The sequence below is a fragment of the Zingiber officinale genome, chromosome 5B (genome assembly GCF_018446385.1).
Source record: "Zingiber officinale cultivar Zhangliang chromosome 5B, Zo_v1.1, whole genome shotgun sequence".
NCBI classification, from domain to species: domain Eukaryota; kingdom Viridiplantae; phylum Streptophyta; class Magnoliopsida; order Zingiberales; family Zingiberaceae; genus Zingiber; species Zingiber officinale.
This window is the reverse complement of record NC_055995.1, coordinates 66,287,151-66,308,461: the sequence shown is the minus strand read 5'-3', so window position 1 is coordinate 66,308,461 and position 21,311 is coordinate 66,287,151. Positions and strand designations below refer to the sequence as shown.

The following is a 21,311-nucleotide window of genomic DNA, read 5'->3' as shown; positions in this document are numbered from 1 at the left end:
TCCCCAGTTGTAACCGAGTAAAACCCCTTTACCTCTTCTTTCCTATTTTATTTGTTTACTTTATTTATGCAAGCGTTCTTTTGAAAGTTCGAGAAGGGTCTCTTTTTTGTATTTGCAAGGCTATTCAACCCCCTTTCTAGCCGGCTAATGCGGTTCAACAAGTGGTATCAGAACAAGGACGCCTCAAAAGGACTAACCGCCGACTGAAGCAACGAGATGGCCGGAGCTAACATCTACCCACTAACTTTCGTGGGGGAGTTCACTTTTTGGATGCGACGAATGCAGGTTTATTTTAAAACTGACTTTAATATGTGTCTAACAATGAAATATGGTTTTGAAATGCCCAAAAGGAAAGAAGGAGAAGAACTTGAGGAGCATCAGTGGACTGACGAGCAACGTAACGAGGTTATGGTAAATGGTAAGGCTGAGTCCAGTCTTTTGAGCGTACTACTTGCCAAAGGATCTTGACAGAGCCGGAAAATACAAAAGTACAAAAGAACTTTGGTAAAAGTTCTTGAAGCTCTACGAAGAACAAGTGGAGGTCAAATCAAACTCCTTGATGGACACCAAGTTACAATCAGAAGAGTCCGAGATCGAGGAAACTGTCGGGACGGCCCTAACAACCGAATTCCATCCCGAGGGCACAGAAAGCTCATCCCAGATGAGCATCGATGAAGGGGGAGAGTCTTCGTAAGATAACAACTTGACAAGTGGAAAACCAAAAGCCGACAAGGTAAGTCATGTATGGTCTTCACCTCCTGACCAATTAATTAAGTCAATCAAAATGTTGCCGGAAGATTTTTGCGAATTAGAAACGTTGTCGAAAATAGTGAGTTAAAAGAATTAAATTCTAAAAAATTATTTACTAAGAATAGTGAGTTAAAAGAAACTCAAGCAACAGCTTATCGATTAAAGAATCTCGACAAACTAACAATAGAAAATAATATGATAAGGGAAAAAATATAATTTTCTGCATGCTCAATATTTTCTGCTTCAAATTTGAAAAATTATGGTTTGAGAAATTACGATAGACTAAAATGGAAATTTAGATATCATAATGATATTAAAGAAATGACAATAACTTAAGAACGAATTTTGTTTAAATAAAAAAATATAATAATAATAATAATAAGCTAGTATTATTCTTTTTTCAAATTGTTAAACAATGAAAATTTCGTTTGAGTTATCCCTGCGAAGGATTTTTTTTAAATTTTTTTTTTTGTTTGCTTATCTAAAATGCAATTTGTGATAAATCTTGAAAATGCATGCTCTATTTTTTTAGATCTCAAAAATTGAATTAAAAAAGCTATACGAAAATTCTTTTGGTTTCTATCTTTCAAAGTATTTCATATAAATATACTTTGCTTATTTCAAAGGATTAACCCTTAGATTTTTTCTTGGAACCTTATTTTTTATGTGATCAAAGGGGGAGAAGGTAATATTAATTCTAGGGGGAAGTAGTGGAAGTAGCATCAAAATTAAATTTTTTATCTTTTTGCACTTTCATTGCAAAATTTAATTACTTTTAATTTATGCTAGTTACCCTAGCTTAACTTGGATTGCTCACATCAAAAAGGGGGAGATTGTTGGTACCCCAAGGTTGTTTTGATGTGATCAAAAAGTTAAGTTAGGTCGTGTGGTATTTTACCTTGTGTCTAAGTGTGCAAGAGCTTAGGAGCACAAGGAGTCAAGCAGAAGACGCAGCTAGCGAGAGGGACGGCATGGGAGAGTCTGTTTGCGCCGCGGAATAGTGTACCGACTGACGAGAAGGAAGTGTGCGGTGTTTTCGAGGGACGAGAAGCCGAAGTTGAAGACTGCTCGAGGAGCAAGAGACGCAGCTAGCGAGAAGGTCGGAACGGGGTGCGATCGAGGGACGAAGAGCTGCGGATGAATACACTAGTGGACGAGAAGGAAGCACGCGATGATTCTGAGGGACTAGAAGCCGGAGCGGAAGCCTGGTCGAGAAGACCTGAAGTTGGATTCAGGTGAGCCCTATTCCGGATGGCCAAGATTACCCAAGCCAGCGGAAGACCCAAACCGAGGCGAACGGAGCTGGAGCAGAAGACCCAGGCTGAAAAAGTCAATGAGGTTGACTTTCCCCACCCGGGGCGCCCGGAACAGTTTGGGGTGCCCGGATCCCTTCCGGGTGCCCGATCGAGTTTTTATCCAGATCACGGTCAAATCACGTTCTGTGCAAAAGGGATAAAATTTTATCCCCTTCCAAGCGCCCCGACCAAGGCTATAAATACAGCTTGGTCCAGAAGCTAGAAAACAGACAAGCAATTAGCATTTCCAACACTTGTGTGCTTCATTTGTAGTTTAGCTTCTTTATTTTCTGTGCTTAAATGCTATAAGAAGCTTCTCTGCCTGAAGGAAATAATTAGTGTGCTTCAAATTCCTTGGATTAACAACTTCCCCGGTTGTAACTAAGTAAAACCCCTTTGCCTCTTCTTTCATGTTTTATTTGTTTACTTTATTTATGAAAGTGTTCTTTTGAAAGTTCGAGAAGGGTCTCTTTTTTGTATTTGCAGGGCTATTCAACCCCCCTTCTAGCTGGCCAACGCGGTCCAACATCAATGGTCAGGAGAACTAGTTTTGCAAAAGGTAAATTCTCCTAAGAGGAGTAGGTGAGGATGCGTTCCTCGGAGAGGGAACAATAGACGTCGGTCCGACCTAGAGTTTCAACAAAAATCAAAGTCATGACTGGATAGTCTCGAGGTTATCAAGATTATTCTTTATGTATACACTGTTGCATGGACTAACTTTTTTTTTTTGTAGAAAGACAAAAGTTGGAAAAAGGTGGTCCAAGCACCTAGAAGGGCTCTCGGCGCCCGGAGTTCCTCTAGGTGCCCGAGTAAGCTTCAACGAGGGAGCACCCCCTGGCCGGTGCCGGGCCTGGTACCTGGGCGGTCCAGGCACTCGGAGTTGGTCCAGGCACCTAGACAAGCAAAATCTCATCATCACGCTATGTTGAAGCGCAACGACTAGCCGACCCATGTCAGCGGTCCAGGAGCCTAGAGGGGGTTTGGGCGCTCAGACATGGATAAACTTCTAGGATAAAGTTTCAACGAGTCTCACCATATCAGCATAGTCCAGGTGCCCGAGAGGGGATCCATGTTGTCACGCCTCGAGGATATACTTGTCCACCAAATCGGACGATACCTCTGACTGCCCATCTGTCTACGGATGGAATGTCGTACTGAAACGGAGTTGTGTACCCAAGGCCTGCTGCAGACTCTGCCAGAATCGGGACATGAATCGTGGGTCTCTATCCGATATAATGCTCAAAGGAACACCATGCAATCTGATAACCTCTCGACAATATAGCTCTACTAATCGATCCAGAGAATCAGTCTTTCGGATCGCTAAAAAGTGTGCGGATTTGGTTAATCGGTCAACGATTACCCAAATCACATCATGGCCTTGTCGGGTCCTAGGCAATCCTACCACAAAATCTATAGTAATATGCTCCCATTTCCACTCTAGAATAGGGATCCTCTAAAGTAATCCAGCAGGTCTCTGGTGCTCAGCTTTCACCTGCTGACAAACAAGACATCTAGCTACAAACTCCGCGATGTCTTTCTTCATACCATTCCACCAATAGGAACGCCTCAAATCGCGATACATACGGGTTCCACCTGGGTGGATAGCAAATCTAGAACGATGAGCCTCCTGAAGTAACTCCTCCATGACCAGGTGAGACTGAGGCAGACATAATCTGCCTCAGAAATAAATAATACCCTCGTCATCTCATATAAACTCGGTCTGCTGCCTAGAAGCTATCTGACTGCCAATGAACTATAAATGTTGATCTTTGGCCTAGGCCTCTCAAATCCTCATCCTAATTGATGAGGAACCTTGAATCAAGAATACCCTGCTCTGTTCGTCCCTATTCCTCAAGGCCCAACTCGGAGAAACCTTGAATCAAGTTCGTGACTATAACTCGGTGGCAAGCTAAAGTCCCTCTGGACTTCCTGCTAAGTACATCGGCAATCATATTAACTTTTCTCGGGTGGTAGCTAATAGTATAATCATAATCCTTCAGGAACTCCATCCATCTCCTCTGTCGAAGATTGAGTTCCTTCTTTGTGAAAATATATTTGAGACTCTTATGATCAGTAAGAATCTAAAAAGTAATACCATAAAGATGATGTCGCTAAATCTTCAAAGCAAAGATAATAGCAGCTAGTTCTAAATCATGTACTAGGTAATTCTTCTCATGCTCCTTCAACTGATAAAAAACATAGGAGACTACCCTGTTGTGCTGCATCAGAACAGCGCCCAAGCCATGTAGAGATGCGTCTGTGTAAAGTATGAATCCGTCCTCTCTGGAAGGTAATACTAAAACTGGTGTCGATACTAATCTCCGCTTCAGCTCCTGAAAATTGGCCTCGCAGGCTTCTGACAAAGTGAATTTCACTCCTTTCCTGGTCAGATGTGTCAACGGCATAGCAATGTAAGAAAAACCCTCAACAAATTATCTGTAATATCCAGCCAATCCCAAGAAACTACGGATCTCCTGGACTGACTTCGGCTGCTCCCAGCTGGTGATAGCCTCGATCTTCTAAGAATCTACCGAAATACCTCGGCTTAAAACCACGTGTCCCAGGAAACCAACTGAGGATAGCCAAAAAGCACACTTGCTCAACTTCACATACAGATGATGTCGTCATAGAGTCTCCAAGACTATACAAAGATGTTGCGCATGTTCCTCCTCGGAACGCGAATAGATCAATATGTCATCAATAAACATGATAACAAACTGATCTAGATACTCTAGAAAGATACGATTCATCAGATCCATAAATACTGCGGGAGCATTGGTAAGCCCAAATGGCATTACCAAAAACTCGTAATGTCCATATCTGGTGCGGAATGTTGTCTTCTGAATATCAGAATCTTTGACTCTTAGCTGATGATATCCGGATTTCAGATCAATCTTAGAATACACTGATGTATCTCTGAGCTGATCAAACAAATCATCAATCCGTGGCAAGGGGTACTTATTTCTGACAGTCACTGCATTCAGCTGCCTATAATCGATGCACAACCTCAGAATACCATCCTTTTTCTTGACGAATAATATCGGAGAACCCCACGGAGATACACTAGGGAGAATGAATCCCCTATCTAATAACTCCTGGAGTTGAACCTTTAGTTCATCCAACTCTTTCGGTGGCATACTATAAGGAGCTTAACTCATCCAGTATCTGGCGGAGGTAGAGGTGGTAGCACTGCCAAAGGCTACTGAGTTTGAGCTTGAGCCTATCTCTGAGTCGGTACTGGATACTGAGCCAGAGATGGGTTGCAGTAAGTACTGAACCAGTGGTTGGGCCTGCAACTGATACTGTACCAATGGCTGAGGCTGTAACTGATACTGCCCTTGTGTTAGATACTGAGATCCCGAAATAGAACTCTGGGACTCCATAAGGACATCGGAATGCTCCTGCCCATGCATGTCATATGCAGCTGCAGGGGGAGATGTCTGCTGCTGACGATGCAAAGATTGGGCTTTCGGCTCGCCTTGCTGAGTACCTGACTGATCGAACTGTCTTCTTAGAATAGAGATCCCAAAAGATACATGCTGAGCCTTCAGCAAACAGTCCCGGCTCATATCCCCAAGAAGTTTGCAATAATAGCAAACTGACTGTCCCAGGGAGCATGCAGAGGTGATGTGATCTCAGGATCCGCATCTGGTGCAGTGAGGGTCACTGATGGACTATTTTCGGTTCTGCTGAGCAGATCGGGAACGTCCTGATGAAGATCGTCCAGACTCCTGAGGTCGGTCAGATGCCCCAGAAGTACCCTGACCCGACGGAGTGCGACCACTCTGCTGCTGCCCAGTGGCCTGTGACTGCTAGATCTATCCGGAAGTCCGATCTATCTGCTTTCTTTTCTTATCAGCATTCACTCTTTGCTGAGTTGACTCAATCATAAGAGCTCTATCTAGTGACTTTGTGTATGATGAATGACCAAAACCAACAATCTTCACCTGAAAATGTCCGTCCAGTCCCTAGACAAACTGAAGCATACGAGATCTGTCCTCGACAACCAACTCAGGACAAAATCTGGCCAACCGATTAAATTCAACATTGTATTCCATTACTGAGCAGTTATTCTACTGAAGACTTAGAAAATCCTGCCGACGTATCTTCTGATACGCACGGGAAAAATACTGACTCTCAAATGCTTCCCTAAATCTCGCCCATGTAATATGCTGCTCGCTTATAATCGAGCGCTGCGTGCCCCACCAGATTTCTGCCCCTTCTTATAGGTGGAAAGCAGCCAGCTCAACCTTCTCCCACTCGGAGCAAGCCATATAAAAGAATGTCTGCTCCATAGTCTCTATCCAAGACTGAGCTATACTCGGATCAATCTCCCCATGGAACAATGTGAATTGACTTTTCACCGACTCTGCCAAGGCTGGGATCCGTGCTCGTGCCACAACCATATTAGTAGGGATCACTGCAGAACTGGGCAGAACCACTGGGGTTGATCCTATGGGTGGTACTGCTGGATAGGTCAGAAGAGGAATCCCTGGTGCTACCGCATAAATCGGGGTAGGTACTGCTGGTGAAAGTATAGAATAGACATAAGTGGGGCGACTGAAGGTACGATGAGCGGTACCGAGTAAGAAACAACCGGTACTGCTGGTACGGGTGCCGAGTATGTAGTAACTAGCATAGGTATCTTTGGTACCGAGTACGCCATAGTAGACACGGCTAGAGGGGGTGCCGGGTATGACACAGATATTGCTGATGGGGAAGGCGCCGGATATGTCGATGGTGGTACCACTGGTGGTACTGTCGAGGTAGGTACCTCTGAAGTCGGAACCGTCGGGGTCTGATAACCTGACGGTGCTCACAATACCCTGAGGAGTATGTCCCTGACGGACATGGTTGACCCCAGCAGATCTCTCTGGAGACTCTGTCTTCGGAGAATCTATCGCCCTCTTACATGGTCAGCCACGTCTCGGTACTGGAATATGTGTATGGGTCATATCTATAAACAAAATATTACCCAGATATCACTACAGGTATGAGAACTATAAATTTACCTAAATTTACCTATTTATCATCTAGAGATGTCCTGTCACTGCTTAGTCCCCCAAATAGAACCTCGTCAAAATATACCTCGGAATTCCAAATCAAAAAATCAACGGAAATCCGTACAATCCGAAATACCCAGATACGCTCATAAACTCCAGAACACAAAAATCCAAAATCAGAGCCTAGCTCTGATACCAAATAAGTTAGTATCAGATTAAATCTCGGAAGTCCAGAATGCATCGCAAGTATCGTAACCCGCTCTGATACCAAATAAATATTGGTATCAAATTAATTCGAAAATCCATAACACATCAAACAGGCATCGTAGACCTGCTCTGATACCAAAAGATTTGTCACGCCCCAAGTAGTCCCTGCCGATAAAATTTTGACAGCATCTCCCCTGTATGGGTAACAATATGAATCCTGAGATACATATATCCATACTTCGGTCCACATGACCGGAACAATACAATACAAATAATAGACAAACCACACATTTTATATAATCAATCCATGCAGTTTAATATACAGCCTCAGGCTGACAACAAAAATTACTAAAAGAAAAGACGATAAAGGAATCATCGCAGATATATGTAAATCCTACTATACTAAAATGAAGAAATGAAATCCACAAAGTAATGAAAACATTCGCAGCGGAAAACAAGAGTAGCAAACCCAAAAGTTCATCATAAAGTCCACAATACAAGAACCCACATCACAAGTGTATAAAGACATAGTAACAAAAACAAAACTCGGCAACTGAAAGTCCTCGCAACAAGGGGGCTAGCGACTGGAATCTCCTGACGGCCTCAACCTGAAAAGTAGTAATGTAACGGTGTGAGTCCAAAGAACTCAGTAGGTAACCAATAGATATGTACAATAACATATAACTACCAGCAATAACCTATAGTATAGTCTCCTAAACAATATAGCAAGTATGCATAACTGAATAAACTACAGTAACCAATAATAAGCATGTAATACAGTCTACTGTAAGAATAATAAGATATGCATAACTGAAATAAACTGTACTCACCTACGAGTCTTGAGCAATCGACTGTGAACATACACAGATAAAGATAGTCAGAGCAAATAAGTATGTATCATGTATGCATGTCAATCATATGCAGTCACCAAAATGCATCATCCAATATGCAACAATCACAATAAATGCAATCTGTGCATATGATGCAATATGACATGGTCACCCTTGACGCCAGTCAGCCATCTCACATGCGATGGTGAGACCGAGTGGGTAGGGCTATGACAACCATGCACTCTGCCATCACTACTCCTGAAGAGTGATCCAGTGGACGGGATGCTGTCGGAGTACACCTATCCTCCTACCTCAAACATAGTGAGGGAGCACAATGCTCTCATCTCCCGGTATGCGATAACGGGGAGGGATCTCTGCCAGCTACCATGCTGCAGTCACACTACCCATGAGCGGACCAGTGGAGCCTACCAGAGTAACTGCTATACACACCCTGGGTGCTGTGCCACTACCCATGTAGTGGTCACGTTGTGTGCAGACCCATATAGCCGGCCAACGAGCTCAACAATAATGGAGTTGTCAATCGCCCAGCATGCAATCATGCGGGATGGTTCATGATGGTACAGTATGTCATACCTGAACATATCCTCATCTATATATATATGCCAGAAAGATAAACGCATATATAACAATGATATAAGAAACATGAATCCAAGATCACATATCCAATATGTCTAGCAATTAATCCAATATACAGAAGCACTAAATAAATCTATCTCTATGAACATAGATACACATGACAGAAGATAAGAGCATACACGTCTAATGTATAGCAGCTAACAGTAGAAGCATGCAACAAGTATCGAATAAACTATAATCAGGGAAGTGATAAATCTACCAATTACCACTAGTTATATATATACTAAACATATCATAAGACAATATCAAAAAGATAAGTCAAAGGGTTCCCGCCTCAAATAAAAGGTCCAATCAAGCAATCTAAAGTCGAGACACCCATCTCGAATCAGAGTCCTGCTTCAAACAATATATATATTTTATTTAACTAAATCCAAATGAATAGCTAAATAAAATTCCTAAAATTAAATTAGGGCAAACCCCTAATCAACACAACTTCAATCTACCTAATTAAATCTAATGGTTAATTAGGGTTAGTTATCTAATCCCTAATCACCAATTAGATTAGAAATCTAAACTTAAATCAATCTAGTCATTAACCCTAACTAATCATAATCCAAATCACACCTAATTCAACACATAAACCTAATCAATCTACACATAATCATCCATCTAAAATAATTAAATCCAACCATGATCTACATCTAAGCAAAGCTTAATCCATATAACACATCAACTCATTACTGAAAATTACCTACCCTAACTGGATCAAGAAAAGGATCAACAAGATGACCTAATTGAAAAACCTAATCTAAGTAGCTCACTGCTAAGAAGACCCAAGATTCATCACTGTACAGATGCTTACCTGCTGTGATTGTTGATCCACCGCACTCAACTTCACCTCACTGCCCCCTACAGATGATCCTCAGCCAAGATCGTTGCTGTTGGCAACAAGGGGAGTTGTTGGACCAGAGAACACCACAGAGCAAGCACCTCTCTATTGGATTCCAGTATACTGTTCGGTTCAAGATGAGATCAAGAGTGGAGATACGGATCAGATCAAGGATGGAGATCACTAGTCAAACAATAACCAAATTCCAACCAAACTTACCTCCAAGATCAGCGACAACCCTAATTCCTCTCCAACGGAACCGATTAGGGTGGAGATGGTCGACCGCCGCTGTCGCTTGCCAACGTTGATGGGTAGAAAGAAATCAGAGAGGGCGTCGTAAGATCTGGGTGAAGCTATCTCCTCACCTCTATGCTCCGAGACTCGATCTGCGCCGGTGATCAACGATGGCAGTGAGACGAGGTTGCGAGGAGACGCGATTCGATGATGATCCAGAGAGGAAAAGCACCGGCCGGATCTAAGCTCAATGGACATCAATGCCGGTGGAGAAAGATCGCTGGAGCTGGAGCCTCGCTCCCGTCGACATCGCTCGTTTCCGAGAGAGAACATAGAAGGAAGAGAGGAGGTCGGGATCGCGATGGGTTGGGGAAAAAGGATCGGCGTTTAGGGGAGAAAAAGAAAAGGCAAGTATTTATATATTAAAAATTTTCCTCGGGTATCCCAAACATGCTTAATCTGAACCCGTCAATTCGTCCCCTCAAAACTTGTCGTACGAGCTCCGAAAATTTTCCAAAAAATTTCTAAAAATTTCAAAAAAAATTTATAAGGCTATTTCTCAAATAACCCTATTTATTTAAATTTTTTGATATCTTACATAGTCTATTAAGCACATTTCTAATTGTAACAAATAAACTGAGAAAACTGACTGTAAATAGTAAGTCAAAAATGTACAATGCATAGTAACAATAATCAAGGCAAATACAAGTAGACAATAATAACCTAATCTACTATGATGATGAGGAGGGTGGTCCAGAATCTAGAGACCGTAACACCTCTATCAGCTCAGTGTGACGAGTCGGTCATCGTCACGAGAGCTAGATAGGTCTGGTCGAAGATCGGAGACATCCTACCGCATGTCCCGTCCAAGATCAGAAATATCTTGCCGTATGTCCCGTCAAAGATCGGTGACATCCTGTCGAAGGCTAGTCACAACTGACTCAAGGCCGGTAACTCGGTCGGCTAGAGTGCGAGGGGTGAGACGTGTTATAGGGGGATCGCCAAAAAGCGCAACCATGAACTCATCCACCCCTGCCTCCTCCCCCTCGGCATTTGGTTATGGCTCGACGTCCAAGTCAAGCTGGTGCTAGGCCCCCCTCCTCCAAGACAAGATACCCTCATCATTTGTATGAATACTACCTAAAGAAAAGTTCCTAGATCCTACCATGTCAAACTCAGTCAGGGATTTGACATCACCTCTGGTGACATCAATACCTAAAGAGGCAATGTATGTGGTCAAGATGTGGCATTAGGGCATGTGAACCCATCTACTAGTGATGAGTCTAGCTAATTAGTAAAGAATGACATGAAAAATATGTAAACTCATATCTATATCTAATCTATAACAGAAGCATACAGTAAAAATGAGTGAAAGGGACACATCATCATGATGTCGCAAGTGGTCAACAGTAAAATGCAAGATACGACTCAATCCTTTGGCTTGGTCGGCCATAGCTTGGGCTCCAAGCTTGGCTTAACCAGCCATAAAGAGATGGGTAAGAAGCTTGGCTCTAAGTGGATATAAAGCTTTACAAATAAGAGGCTACAATAGGGACCGAAAGGAGGAATTGGTTTTGGTCTCCCGATGAGCTTGAGCTTCCCGTGTTCGCCCCGAACACCCAACTCAAGTTCATCAATAATATCTCATTCCACTAAAGAGTTATTATTGCACTACCGCACCAATCTCATATTACAATATGGACTCCTTCTTATCATGAGTGTGTTAGTCTCCCTGTGTTTAAGATATTGAATGTCCACTAATTAAACGAGTTACTAACAACTTAATTAATATCTTAGCTCTAAGAATAGTACCACTCAACCTTATTGTCATGTCGGACTAAGTCCACCTGCAGAGTTTACATAACAATCCTTATGAGCTCTCAAGGGGACATCATCAACCTAGATTACTAGGACACAGTTTCATTCTATAATCAACAACACACCATATAAATAATATCATTTCCCAATTTATCGGGCCTATTGATTTATCGAACTAAATCTCACCCTTTGATAAATTAAAGAAATAAATATTAAGTATATGTGCTTGTTATTATATTATGATTAAGAGTACACACTTCCATAATAATAAAGGTTTTGTTCTTTTTTATAGTCAGTTTAAAAAGAAACTACCTCAAATGGTCTTGCTCAATACACTCAGAGTGTACTAGTATAATTTTATAGTCAAGATAAACTAATACCAAATTATACTACAACCATTCCAATGGTTTGTCCCATTCCATCTTGGTTGTGAGCAACTATTTATAATTTATAAGGAATTGATAACATGATCTTCTGTGTGTCTCCTCACACCATGTTATTTATAATATAAATTAAATGGACAACTACACTTATCATAAATGTAGATATTTGACCAACATGATTCTTATTTCAAAAAAAATTGTTTATACAAAAAGCTAGACTTTTAGTATACACTCTAACACCGTAGGCGTCGGTTCGACCTAAAGTTTCGACGAAACTCAAAGTCAGAACTAGACAGTCAGAGGTTGTCAAATCTCATATTATATATATTATTTTTTGCTTGGACTAACTTTATTTTACAGAAAATAAGGGGCTGGAAAAAGATGGTCCGGGCGCCCGGAGTCTGTCTAGGCGCCCGAAACTCAAAAGTTATCTGCAAGCTGATGCGGCATGCGCTGATTGGCCGAACCACGTGTTCCAGGTGCCCGGAGGAGTTCCAGGCGCCCGGAATAGTCTTTAAAAGCAAGCTTCAACCAGGAGTTTCACAACAAGATCACGAACAACATTCCGAACAAGTTTCGCTTCTTCGAGCTGCTCAGAAAATGCTTCCTTAACGCTCGAAAGTTGCCCTGACGATGATTGTGCTAAGGATTTAACTCTCCAAGTCTTCGGTATTGTTGTATTTCAAGTTACTTGTACTTCAACTGTAAATCTTCTTGTAGCCTTCAATTAATTAGTGATTGTCCATCGAAAGAACTCTCACGTGCGGGCCTTAGAGTAGGAATCATCACAGGCTCCGAACTAAGTAAATCTTGATGTGTTTTCTCTTGTCTCTATTTTTTCACTATCCGCTGCGTTTTTACTCAATTGTTTTAAAACGAACGAATTAGGCATGAGCGCTATTCAACTCCCCCCCCCCCTCTAGCACTTTACGTTCTACAATTGGTATCAGAGTAAGGCCGCTCTAAATTGGTGAAACCACCAATCGAGCAAGGGGGGGTTCCTTTTTTTGAAAGAAAAATAGATATCGTTTGTATTCAAAATAAATCCTTACGCCTTTCATTTTTTCCCTCCAAAACTATTTTTGAAAAATTAATTTTCATCTTTTCACCATTGGTTAATATCGATAAAATATCGCACTTAACAAAATTTGAAATAATATTTTTTATTAATATTTTATTATTTTTTTTCAAAATTAGTGAATTGCTATTTTATTTTTCTCCTGCACTACTAATCCTAGACCAAGTCTTGAAACATTTGTTATTGTTTTTTTTTGTGTGAGATTCCTCTTTAATAGCCCACAAAGAAGGGTATAGCACTGCACGCCCTCCCCTCTTCTCCGGCAAAGACTTCGGCTACTAGAAGAGCCAAATGGAGTACCACCTCCAGATGCAAGTCAAGATGTAGATAATCATCCAAACTGGTCTCAAACTCCCACTTGACGGTGCTGGAAAGCCAGTATTATGCCAGAACTGGGACACAACCTTGATGAAGAAAATTAAGGCCAATGCCAAAGCAACATGCACTCTCCAATGTGACCTAACCAAATAAGAATTGAACCGAGTCGACCCCTTTAAAAGCGCAAAAGAACTATGGGAGAAGTTGATCGAGCTGCACGAGGGAACCTCAGTCACCAAGGTAAGCAAGCATGATTTGATATTAAATAAACTTTACAATATAAAAATGCAGGATGGCGAATCTGTGAGTCAACTACACGCACGCATCCAAGACCTTCTCAACGGCCTCCACGCAATCGGTCAAAAGGTGGAGAATAGTGGTGTCATAAGGTATGCACTAAATGCTTTTCCGAGGAATCCATTATGGGCATCAATGGTAGATGCTTACAAGGTATCCAAGGATCTCTCAACAATTAGATTAGATGAATTATTTTCAGAATTTGAGTTACACGAGCAGACTAATACATTGCCAGGTGAGAAAGGTGAGCAGACTAATACATTGCCAGGTGAGAAAGGTATTACTTTGATTCTAGGTACAAGCAGAATGAGAGAACCAAAAATCAAGTACCGAAATGAACCCGAATCTGAAGATGAATGGATCTCAAAGATGATATCACCATTGAACTAATCAAACTAGTTCAGAAAGCACTCAAGAAGAAGAAGGTGACTCAATCGAACTCGAAGACCAAGTCTGGAGTTATCTGCTACAGCTACAACCAAAAAGGACACTACAAGCCTGACTGTCCAAACCAGAAGCAAGGAAAAAGGAAAGCGTTGAAGGCAACATGGTCCAAGTCATCGGAAGAGTTGGACGAAGAAAAACACAAGCAAACAAGCTTCCTCGCTCTACCGGTACAAGCAGACGTTGCCGCAACTGACTCCAAGTTTGTAACCAAGAGGGAATTAGAAACCGAGTCCAAGAGAAGCCACAGATCCATATCCATTTTCGAAGGGACAAACAGCATTGTAAGTTCCCTAATTTCAAGTACCCAGATAGATGACTTAAAAAATTTAGTTTCATATTTATTAAGAAAGCTGGTCAAATCCAACGTCTAGGTCAAGTCACTCTAAAAGGAAGTAACAGACCTTAAGGAAGTGACTAACTTGAGTTCTTTGACTGAGCAAGTTTAGGAAGAGAATTTCAATTTAAAAACTGAAGTCAAAGACCTCAAAGACTCATTGGAACAGTTTACTTTGGGTTCCAAGAATCTTAACCTAATTCTTGGAAAATAAAGAGTTGTATACAATCAATCTGAACTTTGATATAAGGCTAAACATAAATTTAGATCTTATTTGTCTTTAGTAAAATGCTCAAATAGAAACTTAGTCCAAGCATAGGTCCCAAAGTCTAACCTAACTAATAAAGTTGGACTTGATTAATATTGGATCCCCAAGGATCAAATTCATTACCTTGATAGACTTTATCGAGGCTATGATCTAGGGGAGCCTGTTGAGTGCTACTTGGAATTTTGTTCTGTTTCCTTTGTTCAAAAATTTGTACAAGAATAGAACTTTTCCTAGCAGCCCATGTGCTCTACAGAAGTTAAACTTGGATTGCAAACGAAACTTAACATTTTTAATCCTAGTTGTTCTTCAGAAGTTAAACTTGGATTGAAAACGGAACTTAACATTTTTACTCCAAGTTCAACCCATGTGCTCTTCAAAAGTTAAACCATATTACAGAAGTTGATTAAATATCTATTTCAAATATTGGCTTCCAGGTTAAACATGGTGAGGCACTTGTCCTTCTTGGGTATGGGATCATCCACCACTTCCTAGACAAAGCCTTTCAAAGAAATTGAATATTTAAACTTCTTACGGTAACCTTAGGTTTAACTATAGAGACCACAATAGAAACACAAAATCGAAACAAAAAATCGATAGACAAAATTGATAGCCTCTTGTGTTGGTATTTCATGATCCATATAAAAAAAAACTAAACTAGTTTCACTGTGGAATAAATTAACTAGTTATACCTTTGTTTGTATCTTAAAGACCTCTTGATCTTCTGTTGTATTCCTCTCCTCCTCTTGGACATTGTGTGGGTGACGATCTACCAAGACGAAGACACTCGACCTTCTCCTTCTTTTCCAAGCTTTTGGCCACCAAAGAATACAAAGTGAAGAGGCCTCCTCCTCCTTCTTCTTCTTCTCCTCAAAGCAACAAGCCACAAGGTGAAGGTCCTTCTCCAAGTGCCGCGCGGCCCTTATGAAGAGGAAAGGGAAAAGAGGGAAGAGTTGACCACAAGAAATTAGAAGAGGAGCCTTAGTTGTATTATTTTTTGGGCACCTCCCTCCTCTTTTATAATCTTTGCTAGCGGCTAATAAGGAAAGTTTTTAATAAAATTTCCTTTTATTTGCTATTGTAGATGGTTACAAAAAAGGAAAGATGTTAACAAAATTAAAATCTCTCTTTTAAACCATTGTAAATAACTATAAAAGGAAAGATTATAACAAAATTTTGTTTTAAACAAAATCTTCCTTTTATTCATATAATTGTTGGTTACAATAAAGGAAAGATTTTAACATAACTAAAATCTCTCTTTTAACCATTGTAGATAACTATAAAAAAGGAAATATTTTAACAAAATTAAAATCTCTCTTTTAACCATTGTAGTTAACTACAAAAAAGGAAAGATTTTAACAAAATTTTGTTTTCAACAAAACTTCCTTTTTCTCTACTTGTATGGCCGGCCCCATGCTTGGGCACCAAGCATGGCTTGGCTGACCCACATCTTGGGTACCAAGAGGGCTTGGCCAACCCCTTGCTTGGGCACCAAGCAAGGATGTGACCGGCCCCTCATTTGGGTAAAAAGGAAAATCAAAACGGGTGAACGCGAGGCTTTATAGAGGCTACAGCAGGGACTGAGAGGAGGAATTGGTTTTGGCCTCCCGATGAGCTTGAACTTCCTGTGTTCGACCCGAACACCCAACTCAAGTTCATCAATAATAATTCATACCACTAAAGAGTTATTATTGAACTACCGCACCAATCCCATATTACATTTTGGGCTTCTTCTTATTATGTGCACATTAATCTCTCTGTGATTAAGATATCGAATGTCCATTAATTAAATGAGTTACTGACAGCTCACTTAATTAATATCTAGCTCCAAGAGTAGTACCACTCAACTTCATTGTCATGTCGGACTAAGTCCACTTGCAAGGTTTACATGACAATGCTTATGAGCTCCTCAAGGGGACATCATCAACCTAGATAACTAGGACACAATTTCCTTCTATAATCAACAACACACCATATAAATAATATTATTTCCCAACTTTTCGGGCCTATTGATTTAACGAATAAATCTCATCCATTGATAAATTAAAGATATAAATGCTAAGTATATGTGCTTGTTATTATATCGGGATTAAGAGTACGCACATCCATAATAACAGAGGTTATGTTCTTTTATGCAGTTAGTATAAAAGGAACAACCTCAAATGGTCCTGTTCAATACACACATAGTGTACTAGTGAAATTTTATAGTCAAGATAAACTAATATCAAATTATACTACAACCATTCCAATGGTTTGTCCCAATCCATCTTGGTTGTGAGCTACTATTTATAATTTATAAGGAACTGATAACATGATCTTATGTGTGACACCACACATCATGTTATCTACAATATAAATTAAATAGACAACTGCATTTTACTAAATGCAGACATTTGACCAATGTAATTCTCATTTTAAAATAAATGTTCATACAAAAAAGTTAGGCTTTTAGTATATATACTAATAATCTCCCACTTATACTAAAAGACTATATTGCCATACATCTGATTCTCATCCCCTCAACATGCCCATTAAAAGCTCTCACCTGAAGGGCCTAAGTGAAAGGATCCAGGTTATCTGCTGATACAATCTTGGCGACAACAACTTCTCCTCATTTTACGATGTCTCGTATTGGGTGGTACTTGCGCTCAATGAGTTTACTTGCCTTATGGGCTCGTGGTTCCTTCGAGTTTGCTACTGCACAACTATTATCACAATTAATTATGATAATTTTGGGCAAACCAGGAATCACATCTAAGTCCATCAAGAAGTACTCTTGATATATATGGAGAGGAAAAAGACTAAATATCTTCTCTAACCCTTCTAATCATATATATATATGGATAAAGAAAAGGGAAACAAAATCTTCTATCTTACTTAAGCACTTAAAAAAAATAAGTACTCTATACTGCAGTTAATAATAAGAAAAGCAGAATAAAGAAAGAATTTAAATACTTTCTTACTTGGAGACGGCAAGGATGATGTTGATGTGTGTGTGATGCTGGAGAATGGAGCACTGCTCTGATACCAACTGTAACGACCACCCTTCTTACTACTACTACTATTCTCTAAGAGTGACCGTTACTTAACTACTAACTCTACTTAACCGGTATAATTAAAAATCTCTAGGAAAACCCTACCGAAAAATTTCGACAGAGTCTCCCCTGTACCGATGAAAAAATCATCAATACAAACAAACTATACTCAGCCACATGCGGCTGGAACATATATCTTCACAACCACGCAGTATAATATCACAAATAAAGGAAGGAAACTACCCTAATAATAGCAAACAACAATATCACTCCATCAATAGAACCCAACCACAAATGCGAAATAAACTTAATTACAATTTTGACTCATAATAGCATTTAAAGAAAACTAAAGAACTCTAAACAGAAAAGTCTTAACAATTCCTTAGCAAACTCTTGATCTCCCCATAGTCCAGCCATCACACACTTTCATCATCACCACCTTGTCGCCTTCCTTGCTAAATCTTTTCCTTTCCTTTATCTGCAGTAGGAGGAAGTGCGGTCTATAAGCATAAAGCTTAGTGAGCGCTATCTATTCACAAAAACTCGATATGCATGTATATAAATAAAAACATGCTAAAACTGAATGCTAACATGTAAAGCTACTCATGCTCATAAATAGCAAAGGAATCATACTATCTGAAATACTAAACATGTATAGCTAATCATGCTCATAAACCAATAAAACTATAACTGCATGCTGAGAGCAAATAAAGCTAAACATGCTGAATAATCTAATAGCAAGAAACAAATAAAACTACTACTGCATGCTTCAAATAACAAGAAACTAAACTTTCTAATTCTAAACATATTTGAAGCTTGTTTCATTTGTTTTAAAACTTTTACTTTAATACTTTAAAATAATAATAAACTTCTTTTGGGCCCGGCATTGTACCACTTTGCGCGCATTCTTAATAAGAATCGAGGTAGCTAATCCCGAAACTACTAAGATACTTCTAGGCCTTGTGCCTAGGGGCAACTTGGAGCTCATCCCTTGGACCTTGTGTCCGGTACATGCCCTTTAAAAGTAAAATACTTATTATCTTATTTACTACTTCTTTAAATGCCTTGGCATTTTAATAAGCACCTCGTGTGCCAAAATCCCTAAAGTCTTGACTTTGGGATCTACTTAAGGCCTTGGCCTTTTTCTTTCCTTTCTTTATCTTTCTTATACTTTTCTTTATCTTTCTTATACTTTCCTTAAATCCAAAATACTGTTAGGGTATCTTTCGTATGCATCTATAAATGAAACTAACTATGTAACACATAATCATGCATAGAATACAAAAGAAATCTACACATACAATACTTATCAGAAATCTATACTAATGCTTGATAAAAATCTGCATAATAGCTTAACAGAAATCTGCATACTAGCTTAACAAAATCTGCACTTGCTTAACAGAAATTCTGCAAAGAAACTTAACAAAAGAAAACATATTCTGGCTAGTACAGATTTTCATCATCTCTCAAACTTCCTTTCCATAATATGACTAATACACAGCTTATCTAGAATTCACTCAATAAAGATATTATAACTCGTATTCCATTTAAAATTCTAGAATCAGCTAAGCACAGATGTTATCCATATACTTGAATGGAAGTAGCATAGCTAAACCTCAAGCTCAGATTCAACATAAGCAATTTATCTAAACCTCATGCTCAGATTTAATGTAAGCAAATTACCTAAACCTCATGCTCAGATTTAACATAAGCAAATTATCTAAACCTCATGTTCAGATTAAAGAACCTCAAATCTGTATACTCTAAAGACTTAATCAAACTTCACTATAATCTTTTAAAACTGCACTATACTAGACTTAACAAAAATCAGCATATTAAACTTATAAAATCTGCACTTGTGATCTTAATCAAATCTACATTATACACTTAACTAAATCTGCATTATACACTTAACAAAATCTACTCTAAGATCTCAACCGAATCAAGCACAGAAACCTTGAGTTACTTCAAGAACATCACAGAATAAAATCAAATCTCATATCTAGCAACAGGATACTAATTCTTGCTACTACAGAATTTAAAATCAAGGAAAACAAAAACGCATGCTTCTAAAACTTCAACAAAACAGAAGCCTAACCCAAAAAGGGAACAACATGGCAAGGCTACACGGAAAATCCACAATCGTGGCAAGAAACCAAACCAATCGAAGGGAACTACTCCTACTGCAGGTGAGAAGCAACTCACCCCTTGTTCTTGCACTTACAACCGACGGAGACGACCTCTAGGGCTTCGGAGGTGTGGCTGTTTCGGCGAGCCCTTGACACCCGTGTACTCTCCTCGACGAGGTGACCACCACCGTGTGAAGATCTCATAAAAAGATGCTCGGCCGGTCGTCGAAATCGATGCCCTAGGCTCGGCGTTGTTTCCGCCCGAGCACAGGAACGCCGTCGCGCGTGAAGGATCGGGAATTATGAGAGAAAATTTTAGGTTTTCGAAATAAGATTTAAATCTTATACTTTAGGTTATTTTCGTTTCTAACTTTACCTTATATACTTGTCGCTGCATATCTGATCAACAAAGACCGCTGGCGCAGTTGGTCCTTGAGTTTTGCTCGAAGCCACAGGTCTGGGCTTCGATTCTCAGTCGCGCCCCTTTTATTTCCAATTTATTTTACTGTTCCTAACTACTAGTTAAATATACATCCCTCCATATATGGTTAACAAAAACTGTGCAGCTCAGCTAGTTGGGCCGGTTTTGCTTGGGTCAGTCCGGTCGGAGATCGTGGGTTCGAATCTCACCTTCAACATTTTTTTAAAAAACTTCTTTCTTTTTGTAACCCTACTAAACGACCTCCAAAAATTACGTAAAAATACTCTAAAAATTCCTAAAAATCTCTAGAATATTTTAAAAGTATTTCCAAATATTTTTATGGACTTTTAGAACTTGAAATAGGGAAAATTGGGTCGTTATAGAACTTTTGGCCACCAAAGAATGCAAAGTGAAGAGGCCTCCTTCTTCTTCTTCTTCTCCACCAAGCAACCGGCCACCAAGTGCTTCTTCTCTTCTTCTTCTTCTCCTTCAAGCCGTGACCACCAAGGTGAGATGGGCACCGGCCCTAGAAGGAAGAAAGGGAGGAAGTGGGGCGCCGGCCTAAAGAGAGAAAGAGAGAAGAAGAGGGCCGGCCACCATGGGAATAAAAGAGAGAGAGGGCTTCGGTTGTGTTTAGAGAGCATCCCCTCCTCCTCTTTTATAATCTTTGCTAGCGGCTAATAAGGAAAGTTTTTAATAAAATTTCCTTTTATTTTCTATTGTAGATGGTTACAAAAAAAGGAAAGATTTTAACAAAATTAAAATCTCTCTTTTAAACCATTGTAAATAGCTATAAAAGGAAAGATTATAACAAAATTTTGTTTTAAACAAAATCTTCCTTTTATTCCTATAATGGTTGGTTACAAAAAAAGGAAAGATTTTAACAAAATTAAAATTTCTCTTTTAAGCATTGTAGATAACTACAAAAAAGGAAAGATTTTAACAAAATTAAAATCTCTCTTTTAACCATTGTAGATAACT

At 39.7% G+C, this 21,311-nt stretch overlaps 1 long non-coding RNA gene across 1 annotated transcript; it reads right to left on the bottom strand.

The window, feature by feature from the left end:
* Positions 1-7,663: 7,663 nt before the first annotated feature.
* Positions 7,664-10,185, bottom strand: LOC121987458. Its single transcript, XR_006113602.1, has 3 exons — positions 9,791-10,185; positions 9,545-9,694; positions 7,664-7,863 (listed from the first exon to the last, which is right to left on the bottom strand). It is a non-coding gene; the product is annotated as an uncharacterized LOC121987458 (long non-coding RNA).
* Between the last annotated feature and the right edge of the window lie 11,126 nt (positions 10,186-21,311).